The 12,687-nt window shown below is 36.9% G+C and overlaps 1 long non-coding RNA gene across 1 annotated transcript in view; it reads left to right on the top strand.

Annotated features, from left to right (window-relative positions):
• The window catches only part of LOC145504987 (uncharacterized), a 190,042-nt gene extending 177,912 nt beyond the window's left edge, over positions 1–12,130 (top strand). Inside the window, exon 4 of the long non-coding RNA XR_014052673.1 lies at positions 10,435–12,130. This is a non-coding gene — a long non-coding RNA (uncharacterized LOC145504987). The remainder of the gene's footprint in view (positions 1–10,434) is intronic.
• The last annotated feature ends 557 nt before the right edge of the window (positions 12,131–12,687 follow it).

Genomic DNA, 12,687 nt, shown 5'->3' with positions numbered 1-12,687 from the left:
AAGTTTGTGGCAATAGCAAGATTGTTTTTCAGACCCATGGTTCACTTTTTTGACAGAAAAGAGAGAGTGGTAAAACCTGATGAGACCTGGACTTCAGGATGGCTTTCTAGGCATCCTTGGGATGAAGTGGTGGACATCCCAGATAACTTTACGGCATGATTTTCAAGAGTCAAACCAAGGGGACTTGGCCAAAGGAAGAAACTAAGAATGAAAAGCATTAAAAACATAAACAAAAGTCAAGAAAAATTACTACTTCCTTGTTGTTCATAGTATCCCTATTGAAAACTTACAAAGAAAGAAAATAGAACAATCTTAAGAGAAAGTAATATATTTCTTTACATCTCTGTTAATAAGAAAGATTTTGTATTGCCCTGAATACCTGAATAGATATAATAAGTGAAGACAATACATGCAACTGGGAGCCAGGGCCAGATGACCATGGAGTGCAGAGGATATTCTATTCAGACATAGCTCTCAAGATAATATGATTCTTGTGCAGATTAGAGAGGGGATTTTAAAAGGCCTAAAGGATAACCTAGAGGAGATAGTGATTCTTGGAGGTTACTGTAATGGCACATCATGCGTTGGTAAGTGATACTGGAGAAGGGTATTCTGTCATTTCATCCCCACAGCACAAAGGCAAGATGTCAATGTTTAATATGTAACAACAGGCTCTTAAAAGTTGAATAAGTATGAACATCAATGTGAGGAGTTGTTATATTATGTAGCTGAAAGGTCCAATTTGGGAACTGACTGATTGTACATGATCTCAAAAAAATAACTGAAGAAACAAGATTTCAGCAGAAATTTTGCTATTCTTAGTCAACAACATTCTATCTCAAATATGGCTGCAAATAAATCTCAGTTCCTGATATTAATTCCCATGTGTAGTCCCTTCCTCATTGAATCTAGGATTTTCTATGTGACTGGTTTCGGCCAGTGGGAGATTAGCAAGCATGATGCACGCAGAGGCTTAAAAAGTGCTTAAAAATTGGAGTTTTCCTCATGGAATGTGAGGTCTTCCTTTTAGGGGAACTGCTCCTAAATTGTCCTTTGGGGGAACTCTACCCAAAGTGCCCTAATTGCATCTAGTTGTAATTCAGATTATGATATAATGGTCTTCGGGCCTGTCCAAATATTGTAATTGGATGAAAATCTGATGGTTTTAGGATTGGGAGTAGTTTGGTATGTTTTACATGTAGAAGGAAAAGGAATCATTGATGTCAACGGAGAAGACTATGGCAGACAGTTAAAATGCCCTTCAGCTCCTAAACCACTAGTTCCAGTATTTATACATTTTTTGTATTCCCCTTCCACACTGACTCCTGACTTTTGACTTTAATGAGTGAAATACAAGTAAAGGCTTGAAAAACTCTCTTGCCTACTCCAAGACATTTGTAAGAATATAAAATATATTTCTATAGTATTTAAACTATTGTTATTGCAGGTATATTTTAAATATACATACCTAAAATATATGTAAATCAAAACACACAAACTGAAAAAGAAAAATGGGAAAATATACAATAGAAAAACTATAACCAAAATAAAGCTGAGTAACTATACTAATAGTAAATAACACAAGCAAAATATTATTTGAAAATAGAATATCATTATAAAATGGTAAGTTGTTAATAGTCAATCATTAACATTCTAAATATATATATTTGTTCTTGTTTATTCACTCAGTCATGTTCGACTGTTTGCGACCCCATGGACTGTAACCCAGCAGTCTCCTCTGTCCATGGAATTCCCAGGCTAGAATACTGGAATGGGTTGCCATTTCCTTCTCCAAATATGAATGATATATTCCTAAAATATGTAGAGCAATAATAGAGTCAATTATGAGAATAAATAGTAATGTAAGGAAAAATTACATAGCATTTTAATATGCCAAACATTAATGCCTCCAAATCAAGCCATACCCAACACAGTAGTTGCAATGATCAATAACTGTAATAGTTCCCATTGTATATGGAAATGATTTTGATAATTTTACTGAATATAAGGTGGTGAAGTGTAAAAAAATTTTTTAAGAATTCAGTGGTAGTTCAGTTCAGTTCAGTTCAGTTGCTCAGTCATGTCTGACTCTTTGCGACCCCATGAATTGCAGCACGCCAGGCCTCCCTGTCCATCACCAGTTCCCGGAGTCTACCCAAACCCATGTCCATGGAGTTGGTGATGCCATCCAGCCATCTCATCCTCTGTCATCCCCTTCTCCTCCTGCCCCCAATCCTTCCCAGCATTAGGGTCTTTTCCAATGAGACAACTCTTCGCATGAGGTGGCCAAAGTATTGGAGTTTCAGCTTCAACATCAGACCTTCCAATGAACACCCAGGAGTGATCTCCTTTAGGATGGACTGGTTGGATCTTCTTGCAGTCCAAGGGACTCTCAAGAGTTTTCTCCAACACTACAGTTCAAAAGCATCAATTCTTCAGTGCTCAGATTTCTTCACCGTCCAACACTCACATCCATACGTGACTACTGGAAAAACCAAAGCCTTGACTAGATGGACCTTTGTTGGCAGAGTAATGTTTCTGCTTTTCAACATGCTATCTAAGTTGGTCATATCCTTCCTTCCAAGGAGTAAGCGTCTTTTAATTCCATGGCTGCAATCATCATCTGCAGTGATTTTGGAGCCCCCCAAAATAAAGTCTGACACTGTTTCCCCATCTATTTCCCATGAAGTGATGGGACCAGATGCCGTGATCTCAGTGGTAGTACAATCATGTTAAAAGTCAATCATAGAAGAATAAATAAAAAATATTCTATGAAATAAAGGAATTAGAAGGGAACAGTAAAAATAAATGCAATTGGAAATTAAATAGACATTAGTGAATGATGAGGAAATGAAAACAAAATCCAGAGAACAAAAAATGAAATGGATTAGAAAACTGGTAGGGTAAAATATATGAAAATATTGGGAAAGCAAAAAAAAGAAAAAACACTAAGACATAAAATGAAAAATATACATTGGCATACAGAAGAGAAAAACTTTACTCTGGCATAAGAATAAAAGATTGAATAAAGATACATACATAAAAGACATTTTTAGTTGGAAACAAGATAAGCTGAGGAATTTATGCTATATAGTGTCAACCTTCTGAGTACAAAAAAAAAAAAAAAAAATGTAATAGAAGAAGAAATGCTGAATTGGTCCAGAAGCTCAAGGAACGTGAAAAAGATCTGAAAATCTTTTCTGTGGGACATAAGTAAAAAGTCAATACAGACTTAATTTAAAAACACTAAGGAGATTTGGTTAATCTGACTTAGGAAATAGGAAATGTATTAAACAAGGTTTAATAGCTATTTTACTATTAGGGATGTTCAGCAACCTAAGAATGAGAATTTGGATGTGTGAGGATTCACATATGATCACATGCACACTAGTGTTATTAAACAATCCAGGGAAAGATGCTAGCTAGCACAAAAATGCTCTTTCTCTTTGTCTTTCAGTATTTTTACTATGTTGTGTCTGGGCATAGATCTTTCTACATTTATATTACTCGAGTTTGAGCTTCTAGGATATGCAGATAAATATTTTTCAGCAAAACTGGAGTAGTTTTCAGTCACTACTTTTTCAAATATTTTTTCTACTTTTTCTTCTCTTTTTGGTACTCCCAACTATGTGTATTTTGATGCACTTTAAAGCATTTTTCTTCTGTTTTGTTTTCAGATTGCTTTATCTCCATCAATCTAGCAACTTAACTTCAAATCTTCTGCCAGTTCAAATGTACCCTTGGGTCCTAATAAGTTTATTTCAGTTGTTGTATCAATACATTTCAAACCAAGAATTTCCATTTGTGAAATAAAATTCATATATGATGGCAAGACAAGAAAAACTTAAACATAAAAACCATGGTGGATTCATGTCAGTGTATGGCAAAACCAATACAATATTGCAAAGTAAAAAAATAGATAAACAAATAAAAAAACATTGTCTGCCCATTGGCTCCCTCACTCCTTTCTGCTATGCACTGTGTATCTACATTATGCATGGAACAACACTCCCTCGGTAGAAATGTCCAATCAACCATAAAAAGCAGTATTCTCAGTGTGATCATATGACTGGAAACTCAAAGAAATAATGTGCATGACTTAATTAATAAAGTTGAATTCCATATCAAAAAATAAAGGTTCCCTGGTGGCTCAGCGGTAAAAAATCCACCTGCCAAAGCACGGGTTCAATCCCTGGCCTAGGACGATCCAACATGCCACTAAGCAGCTAAGCCCATGCGCCACGGCTACTGAAACCTGAGCGCCCTTAGAGCCCATGTTCGTCAACAAGAGAAGCCTCGGCCATGAGAAACTGAGCTCAGTGCAACTAGAGAGTAACCCCCGCTCACCAAAACTAGAGAAAAGCTTGAGCAGCATCAAAGACTCAGCACAGCCAAAAGTAAAATAAATAAATATTCTTTAAATATTTAAAAAATAATAAAAAATAAAGCATATAATTTCTTTCAAAAAAAGAAAAAGATCATCATTCTCCTAGCACCAACAAGACAGCCCCTTAAAAGATAACATTTCTTCTTAATTTTGTAAGGGAACATAAGGGCTGGCTTGTGTAAACTGTCAATAATACTTAATTTAATGGACATTCCTCTGTCTCAAAAGCTTATATAACTTTGCTTTGACCTCTAACAGGAGGTACAGTTCTCAAAACTTCCTCAGAGGCTCATTCCCAGATTATAAACTTCAAATTTAATAAAATTTTCCATTTCTTTCTTAGATCAACTAATTTTTGTCAACACATTTTATTCTTTATTAAAATATCTCTCTCTGTGTATTCTCTATTTCAGGAGATTTGGTAGTCTCTATTTTCTTCTTTTCATGCCTTCCTTCACTTTAAGCATGGTTTTCTTTAGTTATTGAACAAACTTATAATGATTGATATGGAGTCTTTGATAGACGTGATACCAGGGTCTCTATCACAGAGGCAGTTTCTGTTGCCCACTGTTTTTCCTGCATATGGGTCAAACTTTCTTGCCTCATAGTTTTTGGTTGAAAATTGGATGTTTAATATAATATATCGTAATAACTCTGGATACTAATATTCTCCCCCCTCTCTGAAGGTTGTTTTGTTGTTTACTTGTTTGTGAGTTATCTTAGAAAATCTAATTCCTTTGTAGTGTGAAGTATTCTATAGTTTGAAAGAGGGTGCAGTTTTGAGCTTGCACACAGTCACAGAGGAGGACAAAGATTTTAGCAGGTCTCTCTGTGACTCTCTTCTCCTCTGTTTTCTCTTAAACTCTCTGCCTTGTTTGGTATTACACCACCTCATTTGCTATCTGGCTTCACTAACTCCTAGTTGGTTGCTCCACTGTTTACAATGAAGCCCTGGGGCATCACTTCCTCATTAGTCTGATCCAATTACTTTTGGGTAGGAGTAGTTTCTGAGGTCATTTCTTTGAGGTCTGTTCTGAACCCAGGAGAACTCTCCTTAGCTGTCTCTATTCCTGATTCTCTCTGGTAAATTAACTGGTCTGTGGTTTACCTTGTTGCTCTTAATTAAGAAGAGCAGTTGTTTTCAAGAACACCCATAGACTTTAACTTGCCCTCTTTGTTTCAAATAAATTTCATGTCTTTGGGGAGAGCTCCACTGCCCTCTTCTACTCCTAGGAGAAGAGACCTTACTCTAGGTGCTGAGTGTAGTGGTACCTCTGGTTTTATGATTTCCTCTGAGACAGCTAAGGCAAGGGCAACCTAGGACCCAGTACTTTCATTCTGAGCACCCAGGGCATAAATTCTATCCCTGGGTAGATGCTGGTGCTGGAAAGGAGATCCAGTCTCTCAGCCACACTTAGCAAAAATTTAGCCTTTTCCACTTAGAGTTGGAGAGGATGAGAAATGCTGAGGTCCTGATCCTACCCGTGAGATAAAATAAATCTCTGTGGAGAACTTCTCATCTTTTCGGCCATACCTCATGGAGTCCAGCTGTTAAGTGCTATTAGTCTGAGGGAGATGGGGATGGAGGAAGCAGATCATGCCTCACAAGTCACAGAATTTGGCTGTTCTTAAGAGTTTTTGTAAGTTTCTTGAATAAATGTTTCTTCATTTGTTTTATGCCCTTAGGACAATTTCTAGAGACTTTAAACAGTTATTTTCTGTAGTCTTCACCAGCTCTGCTTGTTTCACTAGATATTAGGTCAGTGGTCTTCGTAAGGCTGCCATCTGGGAAGTAGAACCCTGGCTAAATATTCTTGTTAAAATTGAAGAGATGGAAAATAAGTTGTTTTAACAAAAATAAGGACCTCCAAAGTCACTATCTTATAGAAGACTAAAGAAATGAAAGGTTTATTTTCAGTAGCAGCTCAAGTATAACTTGTGTTGTTTCCAAAATAATATACATTTTTGTAGATGAATCAATAGCACTTACTCTTTTAAAGTCTAAATGAATGTATATAATTATAATTAGAGCAGGTTAATGAACGGTTTTTGAATTTGATCAATGTATTAATTTCTAGCATGACTGAACTATCTAATGTCATTTTTTTAAAAAATAGTGATATTCCAACTAAATCATTGCATACTAGAAAACTTTAGCAGTCTCAACAGCTCAGTTCAGCTCAGTCGTGTCTGACGTTTTGTGACCCCATGGACTGCAGCACGCCAGGCTTCCCTGTCCATCACCAACTCCCAGAGCTTGCTCAAACTCGTGTCCATCAAGTCGGTGATGCCATCCAACCATCTTATCCTCTATTGTCCCCTTCTCCTCCTGCCTTCAACCTTTCCGAGCATCAGGGTCTTTTCCAGTGAGTCAGCTCTTCCCATCAGGTGGTCAAAGTATTGGAGTTTCAGCTTCAGCATCAGTCCTTCCAATGAATATTCAGGACAGATTTCCTTAAAGATTGACTGGTTTGATCTCCTTACAAGTCTCAATGATTACTTGGCATATAATTGTGTATCATTTGACTATTCGTACTTGTCAATTTTGTATTAGTACCAACTGAACTAGGTTATTTGTCCACTGCAACCAGTGGGAAAAATCCATTATATACTACATTATGCCTTAGAAATCATGTTTGATTTGAATGGTGAAATAGTGTTTATATTGGCAGATACCTATTCCACAGCTGAAGCATGAACAACTTCAGTGGTTTTTACATAGTGTTTGCTCAAGAACCAGCTTTTATATATGTGTTTTTTGCTTATGCTCTGGAACTTACTCCAAAATAATTCCAATTATATTGAGTCTTTTGTTCTTAAATCATCCCCATGATCACTGTTGTGCATCCATGTGTTGTGATATATTGACTCAGTCTGTCTACTGAAATGTGATTGAATTTATTCAGCTGGATATTGGAATGCCTGTAACAGTATATTTACAGTTCATTTATTTTTATGCTATCACTGTTTTGTGATTGGCAGGTCCATGGTCACATATACAAAAGTAAATCAGAATTTTACAAGTATTCTGCCCAAAGCAAATAGTAGTTAAAAAATGCCTGGTGTTTGACCTGCATTTTTCCTGTGGGTTTTGGTGATATTCATCATTTGATCTAAATTTGATTTAAAGACATACACAGAGAAAGCATAATTCTGTTCTTACTGTATATAAATTTTTCTTGGATAGTGGAAATGAAAAGAGATGAAGCAAAAATGACACAAAAAACAGAGTTGTAAGCTTTGACAAAACTCCAAAGCCCCATTAAAGAGAAGAATTTGAATTTTCAGCTTTTAACATGAATCACATTATGTTCAACACATGTTCAAACAAATATATTATTAGTACACTGAGAAAAATGGTAAAATAACTGTATTTAGGTTTATTATTGATACTATCAATATTACTTTTGGAAATTGATAGTTGGATTAAAAAATAAGAAACGAAATAGTTTAAAGTAGTAACATATATACATATATTTTTATGCTTGTAACTGTGATTAAAATGCTCATTAATAGTTAGAAGCCTTTGAACAAGTTTGATCTCACTTTCCTTAATTAATAAGATATGTATAATAATGTCTATACTGACATATTTTTGGTGAGGATTCATATTAAATAATGCTATAAACACATTGTTCAATATGAAATTTTGATACTTTAATGTCTTTTAATCATTACTGAAAAAATAATTTAGTAGCCACATATCACGTAATATGTTATGCCTAAAACTACTCAGTTTCAATTACATACTATGTACGTGGTCGATACTTAGAAAAAGTTAATTGTGGTTATATCTTCCAGCACCTACATGCTTTAAAAGTGGGAAGTTAACAAGCAATTTTTGTTACCCAAATTTATTAATTTATAAAATGATATTTTAGTATTAGAAGTGAATCTACTGAAATCCATTTATCCATCTTTCTATTAGGCCAACATGACCAAAGGAAGTAAAGGGGATTTGCTTTGGTCATAACAAGGGAAGAAATAGGATTAGGATCAAGATCTACAAATTTTTTAGTTACGTTCTCTTTCATATTGTGTCACTGTATACAAATGCAAAGTATTTTATAGTCAAATTAGTTGAATTACTGATAGTTACATTTCCTTGCTTTATGTTGACAAATTATTCCTCAAAGGAATTTTAGTCCTGACTATGATTTATGCAACCAGATAGGATATCTCCCTTTCAACAGTAATTACCACTGGGTTGGGGGAGGGACGCTTCATTACTAAAATTGTTCAGGTGTATATTATACTTTATACAGACTGAAATCACAGATACTTGAAATTGTACAAATTTAATCTGAACAGGAAGTCTGTTTATGAGAAGGCTTAGCCAAGGAAACAGTTCCATGATTATTGGAAACAACACAAAATGTGGCTAGGTTTGGAGATGAAAATGTTATTTGGCAATGGAAACTGTTGATGCAGTTAAACATGACCACTATAATTTTGCCACAATTATTAATAAACCTCTCCACTTTGCACCGGAGAAGGCAATGGCACCCCACTCCAGTACTCTTGCCTGGACAATCCCATGGACGGAGGAGCCTGGTAGGCTACAGTCCATGGGGTCGCTAAGAGTCGGACACGACTGAGCGACTTCACTTTCACTTTTCACTTTCATGTACTGGAGAAGGAAATGGCAGCCCACTCCAGTATTCTTGCCTGGAGAATCCCAGGGACGGCAGAGCCTGGTGGGCTGCCGTCTATGGGGTCGCACAGAGTCGGACACGACTGAAGCGACTTAGCAGCAGCAGCAGCAGCAGCCACTTTGCACTTTTTAGTGAAGAAGACAAGAAATGGACACTGTAGGAAGAGAAGCGTAAAGGTTTCTACAGATTTTTCACTGAAATCTGACGAAGAACAAAAGGAAGATTTAAGTTATGTGAAAGAAATGATGGTATTTATTTGCCCTCTTCATCATAATCTAGATAAAACACGTTGATTTAATGTCTACTAAATCAATTTAATATTATTGATTATTATTTAATGTCTGTTATGTACCAGGCATTGTTTCTATGTGGTAAAAGTGTAAAAAAGCATCTACCTTTTAGACTCATAGGTTAGTGGAAATAAGAACACACATGTGTAAATAACCAAAGCTACTAAGTAGAATTTAAGTAAGTGCATAAAATTATGAGTAATGAGTGTTTACGTCTACAGAGGAAGATGAAGAAACACTATGTGAGTACAAGTATTCTTTTGAGTTAGGGAAAAGGAACATTTTTACAGAAAGAACAGTATGTACATAAGTGTAGGCAACAAATAAAGCTGTTTGGCTATGAAAGAACTCAATTTCAGATGGCAACTGTAGTGAATTAAGGTAAAACTGTGTTCAGTTTTCTACTCCATAATGAATTTAGTCAATCAAAAAATATACTTCCTGGTTAGAAATTCAAAGATCTTAACTGTAAATGAAAAACAAATGCTTCTGTAGTGACAGATTCAATTTAGAGCTTTCAAAATCATCAGGTTACACAGGCAAACATGTAACTAATAGCAATGCATGAAAACAACCCCGATTCCCTATAAAATTGCTCCTGAAAATATCACAGAAGTTCAGTTAATCTCAAAATGGGCAATCATTTTGTGTAAATAACATTGATGTAATTTTCTGAGTGTGGTAATGTATTTAGCAGAATTTGATTCATAAGTCCTACACTTAGAGACTTAAGTTATTGTTTAATTGTTTAATTTCCATTCAAAATTGTGAGTTAATTAAACAGTAGTTTGTCAGTATTCATTTCAGTCTAGTTCATCATTGGCTATATAGTTTTCTATTGTGAATCAGCCTAGAAACAAAAATCAAGGTTTGTATTAAATGTACATACTAAAACATTGTGTTTCTTTCAAATTTCACAGCAGAAAAATATTTAGAAAACATATGTTAAATCACTAGCAAAATGTCATATTACTGCAATAAAGAATTAATACTCAAAATTTACTGATAAAAGATTTAAATTGAGATGATACACATTAATTTCTTTATTGAATTTTGTGGTATATGAATAACTAAAAAATTTGTTTTGTCATGCATAAAATAGAATAAGTTCCCTGTATACTTGAGGAACTAGCCCGTGCCGGAGGCCAGGGACGGCGGCCGAGAGGAGCTACCCCGCGCCCAAGGTCGGGGGCTGCGGCCGAGAGGAGTTACCCCAGGTCCAAGGAGGAGTGGCTGCATGGGCACAGGAGGGCCGAGAGGAGTAACTCCACATATAAGGTCAGGAGGGGCCGTGGTGAGTAGATACCCCTTGTCCAAGGTAAGGAGCAATGGCTGCACTTTGCTGGGGCAGCTGTGAAGAGATACCACATGTCCAAGGTAAGAGAAACCCAAGTAAGACGGTAAGTGTTGCGAGAGGGCATTAGAGGGCAGACACACTGAAACTATAACTACAGAAAACTAGCTAATCTGATCACATGGACCACAGCCTTGTCTACCTCAGTGAAACTAAGCCATGCCCTGTGGGGCCACCCAAGACAAATCAGTCATGGTAGAGAGATCGGACAGAATGTGGTCCACTGGACAAGGGCATGACAAACCACTTCAGTATTCTTGCCTTGAGAACCCCATGAACAGTATGAAAAAGCAAAAAGATAGGACACTGAAAGATAAACTCCCCAGGTCAGTAGGTACCCAATATGCTACTGGAGATCAGTGGAGAAATAACTCCAGAAAGAATGATGGGATGGAGCCAAAGCAAATACTATACCCAGCTGTGGATGTGACTGGTGACAGAAGCAAAGTCCGATGCTGTAAAGAGCAATATTGCATAGGAACCTGGAATGTTAGGTCCATGAATCAAGGCAAATTGCAAGTGGTCAAACAGGAGATGGCAAGAGTGAACGTCGACATTCTAGGAATCAGCGAACTAAGATGGACTGGAATGGGTGAATTTAACTCAGATGACCATCATGTCTACTACTGTGGGCAGGAATCCCTTAGAAGAAATGGAGTAGCCATCCCAGTCAACAAAAGAGTCCGAAATGCAGTACTTGGATGCAATCTCAAAAAAGACAGAATGCTCTCTGTTCGTTTCCAAGGCAAACCATTCAATATCATGGTAATCCAAGTCTATGCCCCGACCAGTAATGCTGAAAAAGCTGAACTTGAACGGTTCTATGAAGACCTACAAGACCTTTTAGAAGTAACACCCAAAAAAGATATCCTTTTCATTATAGGGGACTGGATTGCAAAAGTAGGAAGTCAGGAAACACCTGGCGTAACAGGCAAATTTAGCCTTGGAGTACAGAATGAAGTAGGGCAAAGGCTAATAGGGTTTTGCCAAGAGAACGCTCTGGTCATAGGAAACACCCTATTCCAACAACACAAGAGAAGACTCTACACATGGACATCACCAGATGGTCAACACTGAAATCAGATTGACTATATTCTTTGCAGCCAAAGATGGAGAAGCTCTATACAGTCAGCAAAAACAAGACCGGGAGCTGACTGTGGCTCAGATCATGAACTTCTTATTGCCAAATTCAGACTGAAATTGCAGAAAGTAGGGAAAACCATTAGACCATTCAGGTATGACCTAAATCAAATCCCTTATGATTATACACTGGAAGTGACAAATAGATCTAAGGGACTAGATCTGATACACAGAGTGCCTGATGAACTATGGACAGAGGTTCGTGACATTGTACAGGAGACAGGGATCAAGACCATCCCCATGGAAAAGAAATGCAAAAAAGCAAAATGGCTGTCTGAGGAGGCCTTACAAGTAGCTGGGAAAAGAAGAGAAGTGAAAAGCAAAGCAGAAAAGGAAAGATATTCCCATCTGAATGCAGAGTTCCAAAGAATAGCAAGGAGAGATAACAAAGCCTTCCTCAACGATCAATGCAAAGAAATAGAGGAAAACAACAGAATGGGAAAGACTAGAGATCTCGTCAAGAAAATTAGAGATACCAAGGGAACATTTCATGCAAAGATGGGCACAATAAAGGACAGAAATGGTATGGACCTAACAGAAGCAGAAGATATTAAGAAGAGGTGGCAAGAATACACAGAAGAACTGTACAGAAAAGATCTTCATGACCCAGATAATCACGATGGTGTGATCACTCACCTAGAGCCAGACATCCTGGAATGGGAAGTCAAGTGAGCCTTAGAAAGCATCACTACAAACAAAGCTAGTGGAGGTGATGGAATTCCAGTTGAGCTATTTCAAATAGTGAAAGCTGATGCTGTGAAAGTGCTGCACTCGATATGCCAGCAAATTTGGAGAACTCAGCGGTGGCCACAGGACTGGAAAAGTTCAGTTTTCATTCCAATCCCAAAGAAAGGTAATGCC

Source organism: Giraffa tippelskirchi, chromosome 5 (assembly GCF_054371585.1).
Source record: "Giraffa tippelskirchi isolate mGirTip1 chromosome 5, T2T-mGirTip1v1.2.pri, whole genome shotgun sequence".
Classification (NCBI taxonomy): Eukaryota; Metazoa; Chordata; class Mammalia; order Artiodactyla; family Giraffidae; genus Giraffa; species Giraffa tippelskirchi.
This window is presented reverse-complemented; position numbering and strand designations above follow the sequence as displayed.